We start from the raw sequence: 22697 nt of genomic DNA on the forward strand, positions 1-22697 counted from the left end.
TGTTTCCTTAATTTCTCTTTCAGATTTTTCATCATTAGTGTATAGGAATGCAAGAGATTTCTGTGCATTAATTTTGTATCCTGCAACTTTACCAAATTCATTGATTAGCTCTAGTAGTTTTCTGGTGGCATTTTTCGGATTCTGTATGTATAGTTTCATGTCATCTGCAAACAGTGACAATTTTACTTCTTCTTTTCCAATTTGTATTCCTTTTATTTCTTTTTCTTCTCTGATTGCCGTCACTAGGACTTCCAAAACTTTTTTTCCCTCAAATTTTGGGCATCTATTCTTCCACATAAATTTAAGATAATTTTATTTGATAAAGGACAAAAATTGGGAGTCTAATTGGGATTTCATTAAATATACATAGTAACATTGAGAGACCTACTTTTAAAATAATATTTAGAATTCTTTTTCAAAAACATTAAATATCTTTCCATTTGGGGGAATTTATCCTCTAATAATGTATCCTCTAGTAAGATTTTAGTGTTTTGTTTATAAAGGTTCTGTGACCATTCTTGCCAAAAATAGTTCTAAGTATTTTATACTTTTTTGAGTAATATGAGTGAAATTTTTGTATGTTTATATTGTTTTTCATCTCCTTAACCAATTCTCTTACTGCTAATTTCCTTTCAGTAGAACTTTCAAGTAAGTGTTTTGTTTTATTTTGTTTTGTTTTAAGTAGTGTAACAAACAGGTTTTAAAGCTCCATTTTAAGTGTGGTCTGATAAGTTTGGCAATAGTAATGCTACTATTTAGAGGCAGTGCACATTAGTATTTAGTTTACATGAAAGTATCACTCCTTATCTACAGAAACTTTATGTCATGCTGAGTTTGTACTTGTATTATCAGTCTCATGATTCATTTTATTGGAAGATTTTTTTGACAGAGATTTTCTAAAAATAGAATGATAATGATAATAAATTATTTGACATCCCTCATTAAATTATTTTTCTTCATGCATACCAAATAACCTCCTTGGAATATTACTTAAAACAGGAAATATACACCTTTTTACTTTCACATTAACTCCCACCCTCACCCCCCTGCTAAACACACACACACACAATCTTCATTTGATTGTTTTGATAAGTACTGCAGAAGTACTTATACACTGAAGTATCCTTAGGGGAAAAAAAAGAGGGATACCTGGATTGCTTGAATTGCTACTCACAGTGGCTGTTTAAACTGGCAGAATGTGTATTGGCTTCTGCCTTGGATGTAATAAAGAATATAGGGATGATTAGACCTGTGGGCCAGTCATGGCTTTGTTACTTAACTAGATGATAACAATCAGTAATTCTCCAAAAAATATCTTTTCCTCAGTTTTGTTTTTTCTTAACCATTTTGCGATTATGAACTTTTTTTGACTCTGATGAGAATATATATAAAACTCTTTCCAAGAAGATGTTTACATACACATACACAAAATTTTGCAGCTATACATTTTGAGGGAGTTAGCCTATCCCTTGAAGCCTGACCATGGACCTGTCTGTTCCATTATCTCTGGCATATATGAGTTTTAGTCTTTGTTCTAAGAGTATTTAATTTATCCTTGGCTAATCACTTAAACTCTCTGGGCCTCAGTTTTTTCAGGTAAAAAAGAGTAGATTGCATCTGATGAGCTTTAAAGCCTATTCCAACTCTGAAATTCTTCGAGCTAAAGGCAAAGGTTATTGCAGTATCATAGCCTAACCTGATGAAAGCAGTGCACTCTTATTATTCCACAATTAAGAGCTATTCCTAGTGAGTATCTGCTGTTTATTTAACTCTTTTCATTCATAAATTGTCTGATTTAACAGATGTTTATTGAGAACTGCCGCAAAGCACCACATAGTGCTTGTACAATTGAGTCCCTGCCCTTGAGGATCTTAAACATAAGTTAAGAAGATGAATAATATAATGAATGCTGCTTAAGAGAGATATGAAATGTGAGAATTCAAAGGAATAAAACTGGGATCAGAAAACTTTGCCTATAAAAGGCCAGATAGTAAATATGTGGTTTTGTGGGCCATACAGTCTCTGTCATAAGTGCACAACTCTGCCATTGTATCATGAAAGAGGCCCTAGATAGACAATACCTAAATTCATGGGTATGGCTGTGTTCCAGTAAAACTTCTACAAAAACAGGCAGCAGGCCAGGCTGTAGTTTGCCCACTCCTGGAATGAAGGATTATATTCATCAAGGAGCACTTTAATAGAAGAGATGGCATTTGGGATGGGTTTTCAAGGAATCATAGGCATTTGGATGGAGCAAAAGAAGTCAGGGGCAAGAATTCCATGCTGGGGAGACAACATGATCAAAGACTTAAAGTGAGAATGTTTCAGAAACTGTTGTATCATTGATTCAGATGGAGAACTGGTTTTTATTCATGTCATTTGATATCGGAGGGATTCCATGAGAAAGTCTGTCCATTATCATGAGTCAGAGGATCTTTAGCCTTATTTTAACATTCTAAATGTTGTTTCACTACTGTTTGTGCTAGGAATTTTGATAGAGGATGGATGACTTGGAGAAAATTGTGGACTGTTACTTCATTTTAGACTTGACATTTACTTTTGATTATGGTAATCAAGAGAGAAAGCTCTTTCAAAATTTTTCTATCACGTGTTCTTAGATTGGTAAGGGATGCATCTCTCTCTCTTTTAACAGTTTGAGATATAATTGACACACAATGTGCAATGCCTACTTAAAATATATAATTTGATAAGATTGGATTTGTTTATACATTGCCAAGCCCCTTAACAATCAGGATAGTGGACATATGCATCATCCCCAGACATTTCCCCATGCCTCTTTGTAATCCCTACCTCCCACTTCTCTTGATCTCTTTCTTTGCGTTACCAAGTAACAGCTGCTCTGCCTTCTATCACTCTGTATTGGTTTGCATTTTTGACAGTTTTATATAAATGGAATTTTATGGTATGAACTCTTTTATTCTTTCATCCAATGTTATTTTGAGATTCATCTGTGTTATCTGTGACAATAGTTACAATTCCATTCACATGCAGGTCTTTGTGTTTCTAGTTTTTTTGCTATCCTAAGTAAAGCCCTATGAACATTTGTGTACAAATCTTTGTATGGTTATATGCTTTCTTTTATTTTGGGTAAATACCTATGAGTTAAATGGCTATATGTTATGGCAGATATATGTTTAACTTTTTAAGAACCTGTCAAACTGGTTTCCAAAGTTGATTGACCATTTCACATTCCAATCAGCAATGTATTTAAGTTCCAGTCCTTCCACATTCTTGCCAACACTTGGTATGGTTAGTCTTTTAAACTTCAATCATTCTGATAGGTTTGTAGTGGTAATATCTTGCCATTTTAATGTGTTTTCCCCTAATGATTAATGATTTTAGCATCTTTTCGTTTGCTTATTTGCCATCCACATATCTTCTTTGGTGATGTTTCTGCTTAAATCTTTTGCTAAAATTTATTGGAATGTATGTTTTCCTATTATTGAGTTTTCAAAGTACTCTGTATGTTCCATATACAAGTCCTTCATCAGTTATATGATTTCCAGCTATTTTCTCCTCTTTTGTGACTTGTCTTTTTGTTCTCCTAAACAGTGTCTTTTGAATAATAGAAGTTATTTTTTGATGATATCTAGTTTATCATTTTATTCTTTTATGAGTCGTGCTTTTGGTGTCATATCTAACCTAATTTAAGGTCACTTTCTCTTTTTTTTTTCTTTAATTTTTAGTCCCAGATTTTATGCTAAGGCTGTGATCCACCTTGATTTAATTTTTATATATGTTGTAAAGTATGGATTAGAATCCTTTTTTTTTTTTTTTTTTGTGGTACGCGTGCCTCTCACTGTTGTGTCCTCTCCCGTTGCGGAGCACAGGCTCTGGATGTGCAGGCTCAGCGGCCATGGCTTACAGGCCTAGCTGCTCCACGGCATGTGGGATCTTCCTGGACCGGGGCATGAACCCGTGTCCCCTACATTGGCAGGCGGACCCTCAACCACTGTGCCACCAGGGAAGCCCCTAGAATCCTTTTTTTTGCAAATAAATTTATAATTTTTCCAGCACCATTTGCTTAAAATCTTTTCTCTACTGAATTAATTACCTTTGCCAGAATATTTTGTTCATGTATTTTGGATCTGTTTTTGGAATCTCTATTCTATTCCATTGATTCACTTATTTTTGTACCAATAGTATACTGTCTTGATTACTGTAGCTTTATAATAAGATTTGAAATCAGGTAGGATTGACTTTCAAATTTTTCAGAGTTGCTTTGGCTATTCTAAGTCATTTGAGTTCACACATGAATTTTAGAATCCGTTTTTCAATTTTTTTAAGACAGCCTGATGGAATTTTGGTTAGAATTATGTTGAATCTATAGATTAATTTGGGGGAGAATTGATATCTTAACACTACTGAGTCTTCTGACCCACGAACAAAGTTTATCCCTTTGTTTATTTAGGTCATCTTTTATAAATAAAGTTTTCAATGTACAGGTCTTGCCTCATTTTGCCAGATTTTCCCCTAAGTACTTCATATTTTTAATATGATTGTAAATGATATTGTTTTTATTTCAGTTTCTGTTGTTTATTTCTAGTATATACAAACAAAATTAATTTTTCCAATATTATATTAAAGTGTATCCTGCAACTTCATAAACTCATTTTTTGGTGCTAATGGCTTTTTTATAGATTCCAGCAGTTTTTCAACATAGATGATCGTGTTATCTATAAACAAAGATATTGTTATTGTGTTATCTAATTTTAAATGCCTTTTACTTATTTTTCTTTTTTTATTGGCTAGAAGTTGCAGTACCATGTTGAATAGAGATGGTGAGAGTGGACATTCTTGTTTTGTTGGTGATCATTCAGATTTTCATGCAGACTTATATGATGATAGATGTAGATTTTTCACATTCCCTTTATCAGGTTGAGGAAGTTGACTTCTATTATTAGTTTTCTGAAAATTTTATTAGAAAAGGATGTTGGATTTTGACAGATGCTTTTTCTTTGACTATTAAAATGGTTTATATACTTTTTTCTTTTTGTTAATATGATAAAATACATTGATTTTTGCATGTTTAATTAACCTAGCATTCGTAGGATAATCCCCACTTTGTAATGATGTATTTCCCTTCTTGTGCAATGTTGGATTAGATGTGCTAAATTTTTTTTTAGGATCCTTTTACCTGTGTTCATAAGGGCTATTGTTCTGTAGTTTTATTTTAAGTCTTTGCCTGGTTTTGGTATCAGTGTAATGTTGACCTCATAGAATCAGTTGGAAGGTGTTCCCTTCTCTTCAATTTCTAGATGGATTTGTGTAGAATTGATATTATTTCATCCTTAAATGTGTGACAGGATTCACAAGTTAAGGTATCTGGGTGTGGAGTTTTCTTAGTTTCTTTGATTTTCTCCTACGTTATCATCTATGGTTTTTATAGTTTTGTGTTTTACATTTAAGTCTGTGATCCATTTTGTGTTAGTTTTTGTGAAGTGTGTAAGTTCTGTGTCTAGATTAATTTTTTTTTTTTTTTGCATGTGGATGTTCAGCTGTTCCAGCACTATTTGTTGAAAAGACTATCTTTTTTCCATGATATATTGCCTTTCACCTATTTCAAAACTCAGTTGACTGTATTTATCTGGGTCTGTTTATGGGCTCTCTGTTTTGTTCCATTGATCTACTTGTCTGTTCTTTTACCAGTACCACACTGTCTTTATTATTCTAGCTTTATAGTTAAGTTTTGAAGTTGGGTAGTGTCAGTCCTCCAACTTTGTTCCTCTCCTTCAATATTGTGTTGGCTATTCTGGGTCTTTTTCCTCTCCATATAAACTTTAGAATCAGTTTGTTGATTTTGATTGGGATTGAGTCTGTAGATGAAGTAGGGAAAGAATGACCTCTTGACAATATTGAGTTGTCCTGTACATAAACATGGATTTTTCTCTCCATTTATTTAGATCTTCTTTGATCTTATTTTCTTTGTGAGAGAAGTTTGTAACTACAAATTCAATATCTTTAGTAGATATAGGTCTGTACAGGGTTTTCTATTTTTCTTGAATGAACTCTGGTAGTTGCTGTCTTCTTGTTAGGTGTTCCATCTTATCTAATGATACTGTTAATTTGTATTGAGTCTCCTTTTTTTGTCATCATTTTAGAAGTTTATCAATTGTTTTGATTTTTCTCAGAGAATAATTGATTTTCATCATTGTTTTATATTTCTATTTTTACGTTTTCTGCTCTGTGATTAATCTCTGACTGTAATTATGGATTTATTTATTTCTCCTCAAGTTCTATTAATTTTTGTCTGGCATATGTTGATATTCCCTTATTAGATGCATAAATCTTTAGGATTATTATGTTTTCTTGATTAGGAGTTAACCACTTTATCATTAGAAAACCCCTTATCCTTAGTATTATTCTTTGCTCTGAAATCCAATTTTCTGATATATAGCCACTCCAGTTTTCTTTCAACTAGAATTAGCATGGTGTATATTTGTTCATTCTACATTTAGCCTATTTGTTTCTTTATATTTCAAATGTTTCACGTAAGCAGTGAACAGTTGGGTCTTGCTTTTTGCTTTAAATCCTATTATATAATTTTGCCTTCTTATTGTAGTGTTTATAAACGATTTACATATTGTGTGATTATTGATGTGTTGAGGTCTATCATTTTGCTATTCGTTTTCTATTCATTCCATCCTTATTTTGATCTTCTTCCCTCATTTATTTTCCTTCTTTTAGATTGAGTACTTTTACAATTATTATTTCATACTATCTCAATTGTTTATCATTATTAGCTGTAATTCTTCATTTTTAAAATTTTAGTGGTTGCTTTAAAATTTATGGCATATGTTTTTTAACTTATCAGAGTCTACCTTCAAGTGATATTATATCACTTCATACATAGTATAAGAATTCTACAGTAGTATTCTGCTGTTTTTCTCCTCCCATTTTTATGCTGTTATTGTCATATATTTTACTTATACACATATTATAGTCCCCACAATGCCTTCTTCTTTTCCCCTTCCCTTCCCTTCTTTTGTCTTTTCTTTTTCGTTCTCTTCCTTTTTTGTTTCTTTTTGCATAGTTTTCATTGCTTTGTTTTCAAATTCAACAGTCTTTTTTTCTGATTCATGTAATTTGCTGATAAATTGATCTGATTACTTTTCACCTCAGACATTGCACTTTTCATCTTTATAGTGTGATTTTAAAAAATATCCTCTATTTCTCTTTTTAACTGTAAAAGTAGGTTTCTTTCCTTTTATTTTCTACAAAATACAGTACATTTCCATTTCCCTCATTTTATTTGGTCTTTTGTCATGGAGTTTATTTTTACATATGTATAGAACCCAGGTTATATTATTTTGTTTTCTTTAAGCACGCCATTATATTTTAAGTAGATTTTTAAGTGATAAAATAGCTTTTACCCACCTGTCTTGGCATTTATTTTTATTCTTCTCTTCCTTTCTCCCAACATCTATTCATAGTAGGTTCTATTAGTACTGCCCTTCTGGTTCTCATATCTATCTCCTTTTTTTAACAGGAGTTGACAGTTGACAGTTGCCTGGACAACTAAATGCCTGTTTTCCTTCTGTTGTCCCTCTCTCACAGTTGACCACTGCTGAAGAGTTCTTGCTGAAGTACATAGCAGACCATTTACTCTCCTTTCCCAAAGTCCCACAATTAATGAATTTGAATCTGACTGCATCTCCTAATAACAAGTTTGTTGTTCTTTCCATTGCTTCACTGTATAGATATTTCATTTCTATTAGTCAAGAAACTCCTTGAAGCCTGGAAATATGATTAAATGACATACAACAAGTAAGGGCTATAGAAATTCAAAGAAAGAGGTATCAGTTTGGCTGATAGCAGTTTTAAATGCCTTCTTGAAAAGGATGAAATTGAGCAGTTTAAACATTTAAACTTCTTGTTATTTAAGTAACAAGAAATAAACAAGAATGCCAATAAATGCTGGCTGTGTGATCCTTTTAATACCATATGAGAAGACATCTATAAAAGTGAATCGATTATCCATTTGACTGACATCTTCAGGGGTCATTTTAAAAATTAGATTTGCCTATGCTTCCCATTAATAAAAGAAGAATGATCCTCATGTAAATGTTAAAATTTTAGCAGTGTTTTAGTTGACTGAGGCCAACATTTTCTTCTGGAGAAAGTAGTCTCTACTATTGGAATGTAATTAATAGAAAACCATGATTTGATTTTCAACTCATTAGTTTTGTATATAAGCATTCATTCAATGAGTACTTGTTGAACATATTTACAGAAGATTACATTGGCAGGTCAGGTTTCACCTGCAGGTTTGCTCTGTTTGGTCTGTAAAGCATTTGAAAAATATTTCAGTTGGTGGCTCACAAATAAAAATCAAGGGGTTTCATGTATAACCCCGACTTTCTGGAATTTTTTAATATCAGGAACCACCTGATTTAACAACACTTATCTGCCTTCCCTCAGTTGGCTGGCGTAGCATAGCAGCTGCCCATTTCAAGAGTAGACACTTTTCAGATCACCTTATTTCCTACTCATTTATGTTGTCTTGCTGGCCATTATAGTTATTTGAGATTATGATTCTTGATGTCCTGTGCATATGATACTCTGCAAGATACATGGTGGATCCTTCCAACAGTAAAAGTAGGAGTGCAGTTCCTTAAATTAAACATAGACTTTTTGTATGACACAGAAATTTCACTGCTAGCTGTATATCCAGGAGAGATGAGATCGTGTCTGTCCACACGAAGACATGGACATGAATGTTCAGTATTTTTCATAATAGCCTAAATGTGGAAACAACCCAATTGTTCATCAGCGGATGCATGAATAAATAAAATGTGGTATATCTATACAGTGGAATATTATTTGGCAATAAAGGAATGAAGTATTGATACATTCTACCACATGGTTAAACTTTGAAAATACATATCTGGTAAGTCAAAGAAGCCAGTCACAAAAGACCACATACTGTGTGATTCCTTTTATATGAAGGGTCCAGAATTGGTAAATCTATAGAGACAAAGTAGATTATTGGTTTCCTAGTGGTGGGAGAGGGGGGAATGGGAGTGACTGAAAATAAGTATGGGATTTCTTTTTGGAAGGATAAAAATGTTCTAAAATTGACTGTGGTGATTATTGCACAACTTTGTGAATATACTAAAAAACATTGAATCGGGCATTTCAAATGGGTGAATTTTATTGTATGTGAATTATATCTCAAGGATGATTTTTTTTAAAAGTCAAGAACTCCTGGTTTCAAGTTTACAGGAAAGCAGCAGTCTTATAATTTGCAAAGCCTCTGGAGAGTAAAAGGAGGGAAAGCTTAGGTGAATTGAAAATAATGGAATGAACTAATTAAGTAGGGGGGAATGTCAGCTCTCACCCTACAGGTGGGAAGAGCCCTTCTATTCAGAGAGCAGCCCTCTGAGAGCCTTTTTTGTGTGTCTTATTAAGTGAAGTGGGAGTTGGTGGGTTTCTATTTCATGATTAGCAAAATAAGCTGGTCATTTAATCTCTTCATACTTTAGATTCACACACAAAATATTTAGTACCACTTCTACTGTTAATTAAAATTTGCAATGGGGTTTACATCATGGGAGGAAAAGGAGAAATATTTACTTTTAAAATGTTATATAGGTATATAAAGTAGTACCTATATTTTCCAGAGCTGTTGCCAGAAACAATGAGTAAATCATTTTCTGGGAGCACATAGCCATAAGAAGTGAATGAACCACATAAGAACATTGAGACACTCAGTATCTTGTAAGAAATTACTTGTAGAATGGGATATTGCTTCAATGGAAGAAATTACTTTATCAATTTTGGGTGATCAGTATACTCTCAGAAAGTACATTATGAATCTCAGATCACCGTAACGTGCATTAATATTGCTGGTGTTCTTTTTTCAACCCTGTATCACTTTTCACCATTATATCAATTACTAAATCTTGTAACTGTAGGCCATGATTATATAGCCATCTGCCCCGTGCTCTATAGTACCTTTTGGCTATCCAGAACAGCAGCAGTCGCAGTATAATTTTTAAGTCTTAGAAGCTTCAGGTATTCAAAGCACCATCTTAGACTCAAGCTGTTCATTATCATAGTTACAAAAAAAAGCCCAAACACACTCTACTTTTCTTAAAAGTTTCATTTTGGTAGTACTCTTTAAACAATTTGTCATTATTATTATTGTCAAATATTGGATATTGAGACAGTTGATATTTGATGTCAGCTCAGTTGTTACTCTCTAACATCTATTATATGCTTAAATAAATTAATACCAGTTTAATATATATCTGATATCCTCAAGAATTAGTCTCAGCTGATAATTTAAGTAGATGTCCCTTCTAAGGAGTCTTTTGTGTTCTAAACAATCTTCTGAAGTACTGGATTTGTTTTTTTTTCTTCCAGTATTGATATTGCTTCAAATTGTCCTAACATATCCGATAGTTTTGTTTTGTAATATGCCATGATTATTTCTCAAAGGAAATATTCGTATGAGTCATTCTCTTTCAACAAAAAGAGTTTCCCAAAACTTTTGATCATTATACTCTGTATGAAATTTATAAAAGTACTTTTATCAAAAGAAATGAATTCTTTTCCAAATGCATTCTTGTTTTTCCTGTGTCAAAAAAGATCACTTCATTGTCTTGATTCTGTTGTCACTTGGCATAATTAAAAAATATATACTTTTAAAAATTACTATTTCAGAGTACCTGGATACCATTTAGTAAGTTGCTTTGAATTGTATCATAGAATCCAAGATAATTTTTATAAATTAATATATAACTTAAATTCTATAACCTGTTGTGATAAGTTCTATTTTTCTAGGACTAATTTTTGAGAAAATGAAGACAGCTGGAATACTCAATCTTGATGAAAATAACTTTGGAGTAGCTTAAGGCACTGCCATGAGCGATACTTACCGTAGGTATTTTTTTGTGCTGAAAGCAACATCTGTGTGCATTTATAATTCCAAAGGCAGTTTGTCCTCAGAGAATGGATGGAATTTGTCTAAGAAGTCTGGAAGGTTCATGGTCTTCAGCTGTGCAAACATTTCCAAACTCGACTGAATTTATATTAATCTCTTCATTTAAATAAGTACTCTTATGTTATTTCTAGGTCACCTCCAACAGTGCCAGTTGCTGTGGCAAAATAAGACCAGGTAGAATCAGAGTCTTTGGGCTTGTGGGATTGCAGAGGGATTCAGCCCAGACACTTCCTTTTCCAGGTGAAGAACTGAAGCACAGATTTTTTTTTTTTGACAGACATCATATCATTTTATTAGTAAATAAGTTAGCACCTATCTATAAAATATAAGGAATTCTTATTAAACCATAAGCACAATACCATCATCACTCCTAAAAAGTTTATAACAATTTCTTAGTCTCGTTAAATATCCAGTGAGTGTTCAGATTTCCCAATTATCTCATGAATATTTTGATTTTCTTTACTTAGATTAAGATCCTAATAAGATTCATAAATTATGATTAGTTGATAGGCATCCAGTGTCCTTTCTATTTTATTTTATTTTTTTTAACATCTTTATTGGAGTATAATTGCTTTACAACGTTGTGTTAGTTTCTGCTGTATAACAAAGTGAATCAACTATGTGCATATGTGTATATATATCCTCATATCCCCTCCCTCTTGCGTCTCCCTCCCACCCTCCTTATCCCACCCCTCTAGATGGTCGAAAAGCACCGAGCTGATCTCCCTGAAGCACAGATTATTTAAGGCCTGTGCCCAGGGCAAATTCAATGTTTAATGTCTGAGCCAGGACTAATATTAGTCCAGTTGTTCTTCCTTCGGCTCTAGTGCCAACTTTGATGTAACAACTGGGTTTCAAAACCACTGCTAGAGACCTTCGGGATTTTTTCTTGATGTAATGTTTTAAAGGTAATAGAAAATATTCTGAAAAATCTGCTTTATTATTTGGAAACATTCTGAAAAGACTGAAAAACATAACCATAACACACCCTTTTTATATGAGTGAGAATATGTGTTATGGATGGAATTGTGTTTCCCAAAAAAATCATGTTCAAGTCCTAACTGCCAGTATCTCAGAATGTGACCTTATTTGGAGATAGGGTCTTTAGAGAGGTGATTAGATTAAAATGAGGTCATTAGGGTGGGCCCTAAACCAAATCAATTGATATCCTTGTAAAAAGAGGAAATTTGGACATAGACATGGGACATAGACAGAGGGAGAGGGAAGACCGTGTAAAGACACAGAGAAGACAGCCATCAAAAGCCAAGGAGAGATGCCTTGAACAGATTCTTCTACACAGCCCTCAGAAGGAACCAGCCCTGCTCGTTCTTTCTTGATCTCAGATTCTAGCCTCCAAAACTGTGAGGAAATAAATTTCTATTGTTTAAGGCATTCAATCTGTGGTTCTTTGTTATGGCAGCCCTAGGAAACAATGAGTTTTATTTAATTGTATCTAAGGATGTGGGAACAAGTACATTCTGAAAGTTCTAATATGTAAAAAAAGAAAAAAAAATTCATGATCGAACCAGTTACATATACAACAGAAGAGGGATCTTAGTTCTTCTGTATCTTTTCATTCATTCATTCACTTATTTCCTCAGCCAACATTTATACTTACTATGTCTTGAGCATTTTATTAGCATCTGTGGGCACAAAAATTTGCTTGGTATAGTATGTGGTCTTGAAGAGTTTCTAATGGTAGAAGTGAACACCTAAACAAATCATAATATGTATATATATTACATGTATAAAATTGTTTGCCCCACTCTTATGCACTGCCTCAGACAACTGTAAAGTTTAAAAAAAATTGCCTGTCATTATTTTCAACAAATGCCTTTGGGAAAAAGTCTTTTCCCATTAGGTGCTTTAGGTTAAATATAGGTAAGCTTGAAGTAGGTCTTTTAGGAACCACTAAATAGGTCAAATCATGCCATTTTTCTGGGAATGAAATTTTTAAGATGCTCCAGCCCCATTCTGCTTTTTGCAGCAGTTGCTGGTTTGTTAGTATTCACCACAAATGTGAACTACAGTATTAGTTTTCAACTAATGGGATAAGGGACTAGGGCAAATTCAAATCCCACAAAGATCACTATTTTTACTGAGATCAGTTACTTTTCTTGAATAAAAACTCCCCAGAATGTTGCAAGTGTTTGGTTAATTTCTAGAATTCTGAAAAAGTTGATTCTAACAATTTTTTCCAGTTCTCTTGTTGCCTTAAGGAGGAGAATTTTTGGAGTTTCACTCTGATTTTCACGGATGTCACTCCATTTCATGTACTTTATATAACATGTATTATAATCTTTTAGTATAAAATGTTTTATAATTTCCCTTGTTATTCCTCTACTGACCCATGGGAAATTTAGAAGTGTGGTATTTCAGGATTCTAGATATCTTTTTGGTATTGATTTTTAATTAACTTTCATTGTGTTCAGATAATATATTTGACTTCAGTATGTATATTTCATAAAATATTGTTTTAAAAATTCTATGCTAGAAATATGGAAAAATGTGCTAGATTGAGAGCAAACAGTTAACTTCACATGGGACAGACAGGTATGGTTTTTTTCGCAGCCTTAATTAAACCTTGAAGGAAGGGTAGCTTCTATGCCAGATGGAAAAAGTGTCAGGGCACTTCCTGGAGTGGGTATGGTATATGCTAAAAGTTAAGGGAATAAAAAATGAGGCTGACATAAGGAAACTTGACAAGATCTCTAGCCAGGTGGTTTAAAGAGCCTGTGGGAGATGCTATGGGTTGCCGGAGATGAGAATGGAAAGAACACCAAGATTTAATTACCAAAAAGCCTTGTATTTTAAGGCAAAAATGTGTGTACTTAGATGCAGTAGGAAGATGCTGATAGCTTTTAAGCAGGAGGAATAAATGATCAGATTTACTTTTCAGAAAACTAATTCTGATGTCATATTCCAGGAAAACTAGAATAGGAGCAGTTAAATGTAGAGAGGGCCTGTGAGTTCAGGCTCAAAGTGATGAGGGCCTCCAGCAAGATATGACCATGGGAAAAACGAAGGCATGAATTTGATAGATGTTTATAAGATATATTTGATTGGATATCCTTATTCAGTGCATGTTTTAGGTGAGGGAGAGGAAAGTTTAGTCAACTTTTTGGACTGGGGACTAGATAAATTATAATGCTCCTAATCACAATAAATATAGAGAAAGAAGCAGGTTTAGCAGGGGAAAACACTTTGTTTAGATTTGAGATGAAGATTTACTTTGTACAAATTCATGTTCAGTCTATTGGCAATGTGCCTAAGTCAGCAATATGTTATTAGACCCTGAAGACCACTGTTAAACCATCTGAAAGTGAATCTAATCGTGTTATTAATTTAATGAGAGATTCTTGTTCATTAGCCAAAATACCTTACTGGAAAGATATCATTTTTTTAAATAACAGCAACATTGAGAGAAAATCTTGTTAATTTATTGAACATATAAAAGTCCTGGCATCTAGTTGTTAATTGAGAGCCATTTTGGAATAACTGAAAGATTGATCAAAATATATACGGAGTTGCTTAACGAAAGCCAATTTAAAAAAATAGCCTTAGTGCATTAATAAGTGGGGCAATTCTTCCTCCTCTGGGAACCATCAGGGTGACCGTTTGTTAGATGGTTTATACACCAATTCAATTCGGTTCAACAAACATTTGTTGAGAATCATTTATATACAAGATAGTGTAAGTAACTATGTAGGCTTGTCCTTGCACACTTATAGTCTCTCAAAACCTTTTTAATTTTTAAAATTTTCAATTTTTTGCACAGAATTTTCTATCTGAGAAAAAAAATGGACCTTTTAATCAAATCCTTTTTCTGAAGTTGATAGTATTTAATATCCTATTAACTGAGAAGATAAATGATACAATCTGGAATTCTTGTATTTCCATTGATGTTTTAACAGGGACCTGATTTCAGTTAACAATATTTTCCATTTATAATAAGGACAAAAAATAAGAGAAATTCAGAGAAGGTAGAAAAAAAAAGACATATTCCCTTGATGTTCTCCAGTAGCGTTAAGAGTTTGGAGTTGCTGGTCTGCTACAACTAATATATCCTGTTTTCACCAATGCAGATACTAGTAAAGCCACACTTACTTTGATAAGCCAAGTTATCTCACTCTGAGCCCTTACCTGCCAAAGGAGGAAAGGCCCACTCGTCCCCCTAACATCTGTCCCTTTCGTGTGTGCAGCCTCCAGACACCTGTCTGAGATTCCGACCTGCCTGTACTGCCCGCTTGCAAGTGAAGCAGGACTGGCTGGATCTGTTCTCAGCCAAAATTGTATCCTCTATTTTCTCCCTTGCATATTCTGGTGGACTTACTTTTGGTTTCATGAGCTACTTACGTCAGATATTGTTTCAACTGCAAAGGCTGCCAGAACGCAGACATCACACAGGTTATATATTTGGCTTGTTGACAAGGAATGGCAGTATAAATGGGCTCACGGAGAGCTTATTGTGTGATTACACAGAAGATATTGAATCTTTCGAGAATCAGGGATTAGGGATTCCGGCTGTCTATCTTTTTCTGCTGCAGTTAAGATTTTTAATACTTACTGATAATAGGAGACAACTTGGTGTGATAGCAAAATCAAATAGCTGGGACTCAAGAGGTGCTATCTCCAATTTAGGACTAGTGAGTTGTGGTTCAATTTCTATGGAACTGTTTCCTCATCTGTTAAATGAAACAGTTGAACTAGATCAGTGGTTCTTAGGCATGTATACATGTAACTTTACATGTAATTTAAAGAAATTCATGGAATCACTGAAGTGCAACAATGACCTACAGATTTGTGGACACGGAACTACATGGTCTCTTAGAGCCTTTCCAGCTCTAAAATTTTCTGATTGTATTATGCCTGAACTCTTGAAGTCCAGTGATGCTTTCTTTTGGTTTAGCAGCTGCTCTAGATGGGACACCTCTGGCTTTTCTAGGGTGGCTAATGAACAGTCAGCAGGCCAGCTATGTTGATTTGTTCCATAACCTCATTAGGCATCTGTCAGTATTTCCCAGTTCAGTCCATGCACATACTGTCTCTACTACCCTGAAATTTTCTCACTTGATGGTCTATGAGAACACTGGGCACTCTTGAAGCACTTAATATGCCAAGGAGAAAATGCAACTTCCGTTAGCACTTTGGCTCTCTCTGTGTTGACGTTAGATGTTGATAATGCATTTGACTCATTTCTTGGCTATTTGCATGATCATATACTGTAAGGGTTTATTTTTCCTTTACCTAAATTGTAAGACAGAGAATTTTCTCCTAATGTAGAATTGGTTAAAGGAAAAGATTATTTGTCCATCTATATATTTATGCTGAGATTTGTTCAATACTCGGGGTTGGAATTATTAATCTTTTAAGTACCCTCAGTTAAAACAGTGTTAACATCTAGTTTCCATCTCAGCTTATTGCTATCCTTGACCTTGATGAGATCACTTACAGTTCTATTCTGATGGATGCTGTAATAATAGAAAATTAAATAACCCTGAACCCAAATTATGTTAGAACACTTCCATAACTATTCCTCTTTACCATCATAACCGCCATGATCCCTGTGGAACTCCTCAAGGGCTATAATACTACAAGAAGTTAAGCATGAGGCTATTGGCAGTGAGATCTAGACTAAATGTGTTCATTAATGCATTAATTAATTCATCCTAAGTGATCAAAATAATAGCAGCCAGCATCCAGATGAACTGTCTGTCCTACCCCATTATTTACCCGTTCCATTACTTGTTCGTGAATGCAAAAAGTGAATTATCTATGTAAGCTAGTTCATTTACAAAAAACTATAACTTTAGAATCTTATCTGTAATTTTTTTTTTTTTTTGCGGTTCCCCGGCCTCTCACTGTTGTGGCCTCTCCCGTTGCGGAGCACAGGCTCCGGATGCGCAGGCCCAGCGGCCATGGCTCACGGGCCCAGCCGCTCCGCGGCATGTGGGATCTTCCTGGACCGGGGCACGAACCCGTGTCCCCTGCATCGGCAGGCGGACTCTCAACCACTGCGCCACCAGGGAATCCCTTTAATCTTTTCTTAACATTTCCTTATCAATTATTTTGCCAAAATATTTTAATATTTGAAAGTACAGTGGTCCTCCTTTATCCCAGTTTCACTTTTTGCAGTTTCAGTTGCCCAAGGTCAACCTTGGTCCAAATGTATCATGGACAATTAAAGAAATAAACAATTCATAAGTTTTAAATTTTGCACCTTTCCGAGTAGCATGATGAAATCTCACACCATCCCCCTCTGTCCTGCCAGGGACATGAATCATCCCTTTGTCCAGCATATACCACCTGTTAGTCACTTATTAGCCATCTTGGTTATCAAACCTATTGACTCTCTTGGTATCACAGCGATTGTGTTTAAGTAAACCTTATTTTACTTAATAATGGCCCCAATGTGCCATTATTAAGAGTAATGATGCTGACAATTTGGATATACCAAAGTAAAGCTGTAAAATGCTTGCCTTTTTTTCATCTTTTAAGTAAAAAGGTGAAAGTTATTGACTTACAAGAAAAAAAAATGGTGCGCTGAGGTTGCTAAGATCTATGGTAAGAATGAATATTCTGTACATAAAATTGTAAAGAAGGAAAAAGGAATTTGTGCTAGTTTTGCTTTCACACCTCAAACTGCAAAAGTTACGGCCACAGTGTGTGATGAGTATGCTTAGGTAAGATGGAAAAGGCTTTAAATTTGTGCAATAAGGTCTGTTTTTTTAAATTGAAATTTAGTTGACATAATAGTATATTAGTTTCAGGTGTATAACATAGTGATTCAATATTTTTATACATACACCTACAAAGTTATTACAGTATTACTATTTTCCCTATGCTGTACAGTACATCCCTGTGACTTATTTATTTTATAGTTAGTAGTTTATACCTCTTAATTCCCTTTACCTATTTCTCCCATCTCCCCAGCCACCTCCCTTTTGGCAACCACTAGTTTGTTCTCTGTATCTCTGGGTCTGTTTCTATTTTGTTATATTTGTTCATTTGTTTCGTTTTCAGATTCCACATGTAAGTTTAACTATACAGTATGAAAACATACATTTTAGGTCCATCCATGTGGTCACAAATGGCAAGATTTCATTCTTTTTTATGGCTGAGTAATATTTCATGTATATCACTACTAAGTGATTTATATATATATATATACATATATATATGTCACATCTTCTTTATTCATTCATCTATTGATAGGCACTTAGGTTGCTTCCATCTTGGCTATTGTAAATAATGCTGCAGTGAACCTTAGGGTGCATATATCTTTTTTAATTAGTGTTTTTGTTTTCTTTGGGGAAACACTCAGGAGTGGAATTGCTGCATCATATGGTAGTTCTATTTTCAATTTTCAATTCAACAGAGCCTCCATACTGTTTTCTGTAGTGGCTGCACCAATTTACATTCCCACCAGCAGTGCACGAGGGTTCCCTTTTCTCCATATCCTCCTCAACAATAATATATTTTGAGAGAGAGAGAGAGAGAGAGATTGAGAGAGAGACCATATTTACATAACTTTTATTACAGTATATTATTATAATTGTTCTATTTTATTATTAGTTAATGTTTGTTAATCTCTTGCTGTGCCTAATTTATAAATTTATCATAGTTATGTATGTATAGTAAAAAAAAAAAAGCATATACAAATAGGATTCAGTATTATCTGAGGTCTCAGACCTCCACTGGGGGTCTTGGAACTTATCCCTCATGGATAAGAGGGGATTACTATATAGATGATGTGCAAACAGGTAATATTTTTCAAAATCATTACTTTAGTTTTAAAGGGGTATCATTCCCATATATTCATCTTATATTTATGTTAAAGTTTTTCCAGTCCTGCAACTTGTGTCAGTAGGGACTGAAAGGAAGAGATTTTTCTTTGTTAACTGAATCGTCATGTTAATTCAATGTTACCATTTACTTTACACTTAGCTTAGAAGAGTCTTCCTTTAGAAAGCTTTCCTTCCCTTAACCTACACTGTGTTTCTTACCCCCAACTCCGGTATGCTTCCTCCTTGGTCACGTTATGCCTTGAACACATCTCTGTATATCTCTATTATTGTACTTGCCACATCTTTTGAACATTAGCTTCATAAATGTCTGTCTTCCCCACTAGACCATGACCTCCTTTATGGTGGGGACTTGATCTTATTTAACTTTTTTCCTTATTACCTGGCACAGACTGCAACACTCAATAAATATTTTTTAAATGAATAAATAATTCCATTTCCTGTTGATTGCTTGTGATAATGTTGAAAATTAGAGGACTTTGACTAAATATGTGACTATATTTAATTCTAACATTTTTCAATATTAGAGTCTTTAATATCAAAAACTGAAAGATGAACCTGACAAAGATTATTTTTGGAATGAAAATAATCAAACGTTTTCAAACTAAACGTGTTAAATGCTTCAAGAGTAAATCCGTGAATCCTAACATTTTGGAAGCGTATCTCTTTTCTTTTTTATTCTTGACAACTTTATTGAGATATAATTGACATACAATAAAGTGCCTATATTTAACAGTCTGTGAAGTTTTGACACATGTATACACTGATGAAACCATCACCACAATATAATGAACATACCCATTAGGCCCCCAAATTTCTTCCTGCCTCTTTATAAGCACCCCCTCCTGTCCAGGCCCTGACCCCAGTTCCCAGGCAAACACTGATCTGCTTTGTCATTATATATTTAGTTTTCATTTTCTATAGATTTATGTAAATGTATCATATAACATGTACTTTTTTTTTTTTTGCTTCTTTAAGCATACTTTTGAGATTCATCATGTTGTATTAATCGTTTATTTCCTTTTTAGTTGAGTGACATTCCATTGTATGGATATGCTACAATTTCTTTGTCTTGTCCCCTATCGAGAAACAGTTGGCGTTTCCCAGGTTTTGACTCTTACAAATAAAATGGTTATGAACATTCTTATACAAGACTGTATATGGACCTGTAGGAATAGAATGGCTGGGTTGTATGGTAGGTACATGTTTAACATTTTAAGAAACTGCCAAACTGTTTTCCAAAGTGGTAGTATCATTTACATTTCAATCAGCAGTGCAATGAGATTTCCGGGTCCACAGCATTCTTGCTAACCTTTGGTCAGGCTTTTAAATTTTAGCCATTCTAGGGCTTCCCTGGTGGTGCAGCGGTTGCGCGTCCGCCTGCCGATGCAGGGGAACCGGGTTCGCGCCCCGGTCCGGGAGGATCCCACATGCCGCGGAGCGGCTGGGCCCGTGAGCCATGGCTGCTGAGCCTGCGCGTCCGGAGCCTGTCCTCCGCAACGGGAGAGGCCACAGCAGAGGGAGGCCCGCATACCACAAAAAAAAAAAAATAAAAAAATAAATTTTAGCCATTCTAATAAGGGTATAGTGGTATATCTTTGTGGTTTTAATGTGCATTTCTCTAATGACTAATGATGTTGATTATCTTTTTATTTGCTTATTGCCATCCATATATATTCTTTGATGATGTATTCAAATCTTTTGCCAAATTTTTAATTGTTTTTGTTGAGTCTTGAGAGTTCTTTATATTATTGAGATTCAAGGGCTCTTTATGCTTTTTAGATACAAATTCTTTATCAAATACGTGATTTGCAAATACATTTTCCTAATCTGTGGCCTGTCTTTTCATTCTCTTTAACAGTGTCTTTTGAATAGTAGAAGTTTTTAATTTGATGAAATCCAATTTGTCATTTTGCTCTTTTATGGATTATGCTTTTTCAATATCATACTAAGAAATCTTTGTCTACGCCAAGCTCACAAAGGTTTTCTTTTATGTATTGTTCTAAAAGTTTTAAGTTTTAAAAATTTAGATCTGTGATCCATTATGAGAAATTTTACATATGGCTTAAGGCATGGATCAACTTTCTTTTTCTTTTGTTTGTTTGCATATTGATTTTCAATTGTTGCAGCATCAGTTGTTGAAAACACTGTCCTTTTCCCACCCAATTGTCTTCTTTCCTTTGTAAAAAAAAAAATCAATTGTCCGTCTATGTCTCTTTTTGGAATGCCTATTTAATTCCATTGATCTATTTGTCTCTGAGCCACCACTATTCTTCCTTGATTACTAACTGTATAAATAAGTCTTACAATCAGGTAGAGTTAGCCCTAGAAACAACACAAGCTGTTTTGATTATTCTGAATCCTTTGCATTTATGCTTGAATTTTAGAATTAGTTTTCAAATTGCTACAAAAATCCTGCTGGGATTTTGTTTGGGATGTGTTGGATCTATGTATCAATTTTGGGAGAATTGATATCTTAACGCAATTGCATCCTCTGACCTGTGAACAAGTTATGTCTCTCTGTTTACATATATCTTCTTTAATTTCTCTTAGCAGTGTTTTGTTGTTTTCGCTTCGCAAGTCTTGTGCAGGTTTTGTCAGATTTACTCCTAAATATTTTGTGCTTTTATCTGTTTTTAAATGGTATTTTTTCCTAAATTTGAATTTTTTGATAATTCATTGCTAGTATGCAGAAATACAATTAATTTTTATGGATTGTATGTCAATGTTGGATCTTACAACCTTGTAAACTCATTTATTTCTAGTAGCTTCTTTGTAGATTCCGTTGGATTATCTATATAAGTGATCACATACTATAATTTACTAAGGCAGTTTTAGTTCTTCCTTCCCAATCTGAAGGCCTGTTATTATTTTAAATTCCCTTTTCCCCATCACACACACACACACACACACACACACACACACAAACACACACACAACTACTCTGGCAAGAACCTCCAGAATTATGTTGTATGTAAATTGTGAGACCAGAAATCTTTATGTTGTTCCTGATCTTAGGTGAAAAACATTAATTCTTTCACCATTAATAAGATGTTAAATGGAGGGTTTTTGGTAATATTAGGGTAGGATGTTCCCTTCTATTCCTAGTGTGCTAATAATTTTTATCATGAATGGATAAGGGATTTTGTCAAATGATTTTTCTGCATCCATTGAATTTTTTTCTTTTTTAGTCTGATAATATGGTGAATTTTGTTAATTACTGTTTGAATGTTAAGCCAACCTTGCATTTTGGGATAAATCTCACTTGATCATTATATATTGTTAGATTCTGTGGGCCAATATTTTGAGAATTTGTATCTTCTCTCTTTTTTTCCTCAGTCAGTCTGGCTAGAAGTTTACTTTTTTTCTGATTATTTCAAATAATCAGTTTTTTAATTTCATTGAATTCTTCTATTTTCTATTTCTCTGATTTCTACTATATTATTTATTCTTTCATTTCTTTTACTTTAGTTTTAATTTTCTTTTTTGTTTTTAAAGGAGTTATTACATTTTTTAACTAAAGATTACTCATATGATAGATATCTGTGATCATATTCAGGTTCTTCTTCTTTGTTTAGTTTTATATTTTGTAGGTTAAGAAGAAAATTAGAGAAGCTTAAGGGAAAGTTACGCATTTCTCCTCTGGAGCAGAGTAGAAGACTTTAATGCATGCTTAAGATAAGTGTTTTCCCTTCCATCCCTTTCCAATGCCAACCTGAATGCCGCTGTTAATGAAATGCATTGTCTGATTTGCAAAGTATACATGCTCTAAATTTCAAGTTTCCCATGCTTTAAGAGCATTGGTCTAAATTAATATTTATTATTTTTGTTATAAAATATAATAGTTTTAATTGATGTTAAATTTACATTCTTACAATTCTTTTAAAATATTTTTAACTGCTCAAAATTTTTCCTGGTATTCT

General features: G+C 33.9%; 1 protein-coding gene across 14 annotated transcripts in view; it reads left to right on the plus strand.

The window, feature by feature from the left end:
* The window catches only part of NAALADL2 (N-acetylated alpha-linked acidic dipeptidase like 2), a 1565958-nt gene that overhangs the window by 39513 nt on the left and 1503748 nt on the right, over nucleotides 1-22697 (plus strand). Inside the window, exons 1-2 of one of the 14 annotated variants that reach the window (XM_055083853.1) lie at nucleotides 1709-1746; nucleotides 11101-11209. The exons of 12 other annotated variants lie outside the window; for them this stretch is intronic. The gene's annotated coding sequence lies outside the window, so the exon portion shown is untranslated. Of the gene's footprint in view, nucleotides 1-1708; nucleotides 1747-8889; nucleotides 8912-11100; nucleotides 11210-22697 lie in introns of those variants that run through there. One more of the 14 variants, XM_055083855.1, reaches the window with a different exon arrangement.

This window comes from Physeter macrocephalus, chromosome 1, assembly GCF_002837175.3.
Source record: "Physeter macrocephalus isolate SW-GA chromosome 1, ASM283717v5, whole genome shotgun sequence".
Classification (NCBI taxonomy): Eukaryota; Metazoa; Chordata; class Mammalia; order Artiodactyla; family Physeteridae; genus Physeter; species Physeter macrocephalus.